We start from the raw sequence: 6,361 nt of genomic DNA on the forward strand, positions 1-6,361 counted from the left end.
TATCCCTGGCCAGGCCAGATTTAAGATGCAGAAGATCTACAAGACCTCTGGGCCTTGAGGAGTAAACATAGGCCCTTCCAGTAGCCTAGGGTACCTTCTTCCCAGTCAGTGGGCATTTAGCGTGGAATGAACCTCAGGCTTGAGATGGCACTCACATCTGGGAAGCTGAGACAGCAGCAGGAGGGGTTTTGTTTTGGTTTTTCGGGACAGGGTTTCTGTAGCTTTGGAGCCTGCCCTGGAACTAGCTCTTGTAGACTAGGCTGGCATTGAACTCACAGAGATCCGCCTGCCTCTGCCTCCCGAGTGCTGGGATTAAAGGTGTGCGCCACCACTGCCCAGCTAGCAGGAGAGTTTTAAGTCTGAGGTCAGCCCAACCTACAAAGTGAACTTTAGAGACCCTGCCCCCCCAAAAAAAACCAGGGGTGGTGGTGGAAGGAGATGGAAGGGAGGAAGGAAACCAAGCCAGCCAGCTCAGAGGTAGCTCAGTCTAAAACGTGAACTATGAAGGAAATAAGGTTTGAGCCACAGGATACACCAAAAAGCCAGGTGGGGTGCTTTCTACTCAGTGCCCCGTGTGGGGAAGCAGACGCGGACTGGCCATGGAAGAATGTTGGTCAACTTCCCTACTCAACAGGGACGATTCAGGCCAATGAGACCTTGTCGCAGAAAAACAAGGTGGATGGCGATTAAAGAATGACAGTCGAGGTTTTCCCCTGCCCTTCTCAAGCAGATACACACCTGCATGAATATGACACACAAATACCAATGAAGAAAGGACAAACCTCAGGACCACTGGAGAATGCCAAACTCTGGCCCATGACTCAGCATCCCCTGGCAGGCATGAGCTATTGTTTATTATTACTGTGACTATTATGATCATTATTGCTATGAGTCACCATCTGAAGTGCTGGATACAGGATCCCAGGCTCTATTTTAGCTTCAGAACTCCAGGGGGGGCTATGCCCATCTGAGCTGGCTCTTGAATTTGGCACACTTTGCTTCCTGCTACTGAGCTCTTGGTGGCCCTGGGCAGTGACAGAAGAGACTGTCTTAATTTTATTGCCATGAAGAGACTCCTCGACCAAGGCAGTGTTTTTTGGGGGGGGGGGGCTGGGGGGGAGGTTCGAGACAGGGTTTCTCAGTAGCTATGGAGCCAGTCCTGGAACTAGTTCTTTAGACCAGACTGGCCTTGAACTCACAGAAATCTGCCTACCTTTGCCTCCTCACTACTGAGATTAAAGGCATGCACTAAGGCAATTTATAAAAGAAAACATATTGGGGGGGTCAGAGTTCCAGAAGGCTAGAGTCCCTCGCCATCATGGTGGGATGCATGGCGTTACGTAGGCATGCTGCTGGAGCAATAGCTGAGAACTTACGTCCTGATAGATAAACAAGCAGGAGGCGGCAGAAAGAGTTACCTGAGAATGGCATGGCCTTTGGAAATCTCAAAGCCTACCCTCGGTGACACACCTCAAAAAAGGCCATATCTCCTAATCCTTCCCAAGCAGATTCAGCAACTGGGGGCCAGGATTTAAATATATGAATCTATGGGGGCCATTCTCATTCTGATCTCCACAGAGGAGAAGACAGCCAGCCCTTCAGAAGCAGGGAAGGACAGCAACCTGGGTCTCCAGCTTACACTACTCAATGTCTACCCACTTCCCCTCCTGGTGGTCAGACATTCTAGAATAGGAGAGAGGTATTAGTACGGGTACTCAGACTTGTAGTGGCCAAGGCTCAGTGAGTGAAGCTCTTGCCTATACCTAGTGTATACAAAGACCCAGGTTCCATCCTCAGCACCAACGAACCTGGTGTCACTGCTTGTCAGGTCCCATCCTCACACGTGCGTGCACGCATGCTCACACACACACACACACCATTTCAGCAGGAGGACCAGTAGTTCAAAGTCATCCTCAGTTACATGGGGGATTTCAGGCCAAACTGTCTCAAGAAGAGATGGCTATGGACCGGAGATATGGTTCGGCCGTTAACAACACTGGCTACTCTTGGAGAGAACCTGGATTGGGTTCTCAGCACACATGGTGCATACCCTTTATAACTCCAGTTTCAGGGAATCCAGTGCTTTCTCCGGCCTTCATTGGCACCAAGCATGTATGTGGTGTACAGAGACACAAGTAGGCAAAGTACCCACACACACAAATAAATCTTAAAGTATAATTTAAAAAAGAATAAAAAGGAGAGGGGAGGAGGAGGTAAAAAGAAATTCCCAGTGAGCTTAGCATGTTTGTAAGCAGTAAGTGCTTGGCTGGCAAGTGCGGGGCTCTGGGTCCAAGGTCCCCTCTGTGGCATCACTAGAGGTGGAGAAGAAAAGGCCTCCATGTTATGACAAGGGCTCAAGAAAAGAAGAACAAGGTTCTAGCCCAAAGCTACAAAAAGATCTGAGCTTGTATGTCTTAGTGTGATGTCTGGTTTATTATTTTTGGTTGTTTAAATGATGAAGTCACCCATCACCTTGAGCTTTGAATAGTTTGTTTTCTATTTTTTGTTTTTTGTTTTTAATTTTATTTAGTTATTTGTGACAGGGTTTCTCTGTAGCTTTGGAGCCTGTCCTGGAATTCACTCTCTAGACAAGGCTGGCCTCGAACTCACGGAGATCTGCCTGTCTGTCTCTCCCGAGTACTGGGATTAAAGGAGTGTGCCACCAAAGCCCTGCTACCATTTGAATACTTGATTCCCAGTTGTAGATGTCTGGGTAAGCTTAGGAAGTGTGGCCTTGCTAGAAGAAGTACATCACCAAGGGTGTACTCTAAGAGCCCGGATTCTGGGCTGAAGAGATAACTCAGAGTTTAAGAGCACTGGCTCTTTCAGAGGCTCAGAGGTCCTGAGTTCAATTCCCAGCAACCATATGGTAGCCATCTGTAATGAGTTCTGGTAGGCAGTATACAGTGTATACATACTGAATAAATAAATCTTTTTTTTTTTGTTTTTTTGAGACAGGGTTTGGTTTCTCTGTGGTTTTGGAGCCTGTCCTGGAACTAGCTCTTGTAGACCAGGCTGGTCTCGAACTCACAGAGATCTGCCTGCCTCTGCCTCCCGAGTGCGCCACCACGGCCCGGCTTGAATAAATAAATCTTAAAAAGAAAGAAAAACCAGGCAGTGATGTACTCCTTTAATCCCAGTACCCGGGAAGCAGAAGCAGGCAGATCTCTTGAGTTCGAGGTCAGTCTGGTCTACAGAGTGAGTTCCAGGACAGCCAGGGCTACATAGAGAAACCCCGCCTCAAGAGGAAAAAGGAAAGAAAGGAAGACAAACAGAAAAGTAACTAAAAATGTTAATCCCAAAGATGGGAGAAAAAAACCAAATCATCATGACTAAATTAATTAAAGCAAACTTTTTTATTTGTGTACACAGGCTGCCTCTCCCTAAGGTGGGGTTTGAGAGGTCAACCTTGGACATAAGGAGGACAAGGTCTTTACAGCTCAGGGTAAGGGGGTTTCCAAATGGGGGATCTGCAGGCAAAAGAGCCAGGGTTTTAAGAGCAGAACACAGGCATTAACAAGTTAGTCATAATGACCTCAAACAAAGACGTGACTGCAAGGTGATCTTAGCAACAGGTAGTCATAACAGCCTTTTGAAACAATGGTAGGTTTGCAAGATGTTTACAACATTTTTTTTCCTTCAGATTCTTTCAAGACGAAGTTTCTCTGTGAAACTGTCCTGGCTAACCTGTAACTCACTCTCCAACCTGTAGCCCAGGCTGGCTTTGAACTCCCAAGTGCTGGGATTAAAGGTGTGTGCCATCACCACCCAGCAACTTTTTGAAACAAAGACATGATTGCCATTTCCTGGAACAGGCAGTACAGAATTATTTTTAGTTAAGGTTACAGGTTGGGCATAGCCCAATCCTTGAGAAAAATAAATTTAATCATAAACAGGAATGAACCTAGTTTGCTTTTATTATAAGATTTGTGTCTTATGTGTCCCTGTCAAATCTTTGATAGGGTCTTAGCATTTTTTTTTCTGAGACAGTATTTCTCTGTGCAGCTTTGGAGCCTGTCCTGGAATTCACTCTGTAGACCAGGCTGGCCTCCAATTCACTTAGATCCGCCTGCATTTGTCTCCCGAGTGCTGGGAGGTGCGCCACTATTGCCGGTCTGAAAGGACAAATTTTTAAGCACATATAATCTTGGTATGACAATGGGTATTACAGGTAGCTATTTGTCCCTGCTGCCAGGGACTTTCCTTTGGATCTAACATTCCAGCCCTTTGGAGGAGTAGGGGTGAAGTGGGTGAAGTACTCTACTCTGTAACTATTTCCTGCTGAAATTAGGACACCATTGTCAGGGCCCAGGAAGGATGTATTAGTCAGAGGGCAGAAGGAGATTAGGGCAGTGGGGCATTCATCACAAGCATCTGGTTTGCTGCCCCAGCTGAAGAGACAGGAAGTAATCTCATCAGCTGCACTGATTCACGGGGCCTTCTGCAAGGCTAGGGCTCGTCTTTGGAGCCTGTGTGGTCTGCAGCCAATTTCTGGATGGTGTCCCCCAGCCAAGTGGAACTCTGCCGAGATAGATACAGAATGGGGACCGGAGTTAATGAACTTAAAGGAAACAGAAATTTGGAACTTCCCCTCGGGAATGAACATTAGGCCGGGAAGCTTAGGCTATTGCTTGACAAGAGTGCCTACCTGGAATCCATTTGCTTTGTGAGAGGTGGACCCAAGTCATCTTTCTTATGCATGTTAGTCTGTGGGACAATGCCAGATCCTCTGGAACTAGAGTTACAGACAGTTGTGAGCTGCCGTGTGGGTGCTGGGAACTGAACCTGGGTCCTCTGGAAGAGCAGCCAGTGCTCTTAACTGCTAAGACAACTCTCCAGCCCTGGACCCAAGTCTTAAGACTTTCTTGACTCTCTGAAGCCTGTAATATACATTGAAATCCATATTATAGAAAAAGCAGTCAGTGAGTGTCTCTAAAACAGCTGGACTAGAATCATGCCTTTGAATAAGAGCAAAAGCTATGGATTTGGGTTAAAAGATAGAGCATTTTTATTTTGTTCAGAATGTATAGATTGGACTGAGATATTTTTAGCTTGATGAAAAACATCCTTAACTTTTTATTTAGAAGGCAGTCAGAGAGGGCCAGTCTTAAATACTGATCCTCCTTTCTTTACCTATCTCCTGGATGACGTAACAGGCATGTGCCACCATGATTAGATTTTATTTTATTTTATTATTGAGACAGAGTTTCTCTGTGTAGCTTTAGAGCCTGTCCTGGAACTTACTTTGTAGACCAGGCTGGCCTCAAACTCAGTGCTCCGCCTGCCTCTGCCTCCCGAGTGCTGGGATTAAAGGCGTGCAACACGAGCGCTGATCTTGGATTTTATTTTTATATTAAATTTATTTTAAGAAAAGCATCTCAGCCAGGTGGTGGTGGAACATACTTATTAAAGGCACTTAGAAGACAAGGGTAGGTGGATCACTGAATTTGAGGTCAGCCTGATCTACAGAGCGAGTTCCAGGACAGCCAGGACTACACAGAGCAACCTTGTCTCAAAAAAACAAAAACAAAAAGAAGTAGGCTGTAGTGATGGCCAAGCAACTAACAGCACTGACTGCTTTCAAAGAGGTCCAGGGTTAGTTTCTCAGCACCTACTTGGTGGTTGTAGTGGTTTGAATGGACATGACCCCCATAGACTCAAATGTTTGAATGCCCAAGGTGTGGCCTTGTTGGAGGAAATGTGTCACCACAGGTGTAGGCTTTGAGGTCTTATATGCTCAAGCTATGCCTGGCATGGGACACAGTTCACTTCCTGTTGCCTACTGATCACCTCTTTCACCATGTCTACCTGCACACCACCATGTCCCACCATGACAATAATGGACTAGACCTCTGAAACTGTAAGCCACCCCAATTAAATTTTTTACTTTATAAGAGTTGCTGTGGTCATGGTGTCTCTTCACAGCGATAGAAACCCTAAAACAGTGGGTCACAGCTGTCTGTTACTCCAGTTCCAGAGGATCAGAAGTCTTCTTCCAGCCTCTGAGGTCACACAGGGCATTTACATACATGCAGATATATGATATATATATATATATTGATATATATATATATATGTCATATACTTTTTTTTTTAGAAAAAAAGGTATCATGTAGCTTCCTGGATATTCTCTTATTTACATACATTGTGTGTGTGCACACATACGTGTGTATGTGTTTATGTGAAGGCAGAATGTGTCAGATCATAACTTACAAGAGTTAGTCAGTTCTCTCCTCCCATGGGGAATGTGGGGTTTTACATCAGGTCTTCAGGCTTTGCAGCAAATGCCTTTATCTTCTGAGCTACCAAGAGAGAGAGGGAGAGAGGGAGGAAGGGAGAGAGGGAAGGAGGGAGGGAGGGA

The sequence above is a fragment of the Microtus pennsylvanicus genome, chromosome 3 (assembly GCF_037038515.1).
Source record: "Microtus pennsylvanicus isolate mMicPen1 chromosome 3, mMicPen1.hap1, whole genome shotgun sequence".
Lineage (NCBI taxonomy): Eukaryota > Metazoa > Chordata > Mammalia > Rodentia > Cricetidae > Microtus > Microtus pennsylvanicus.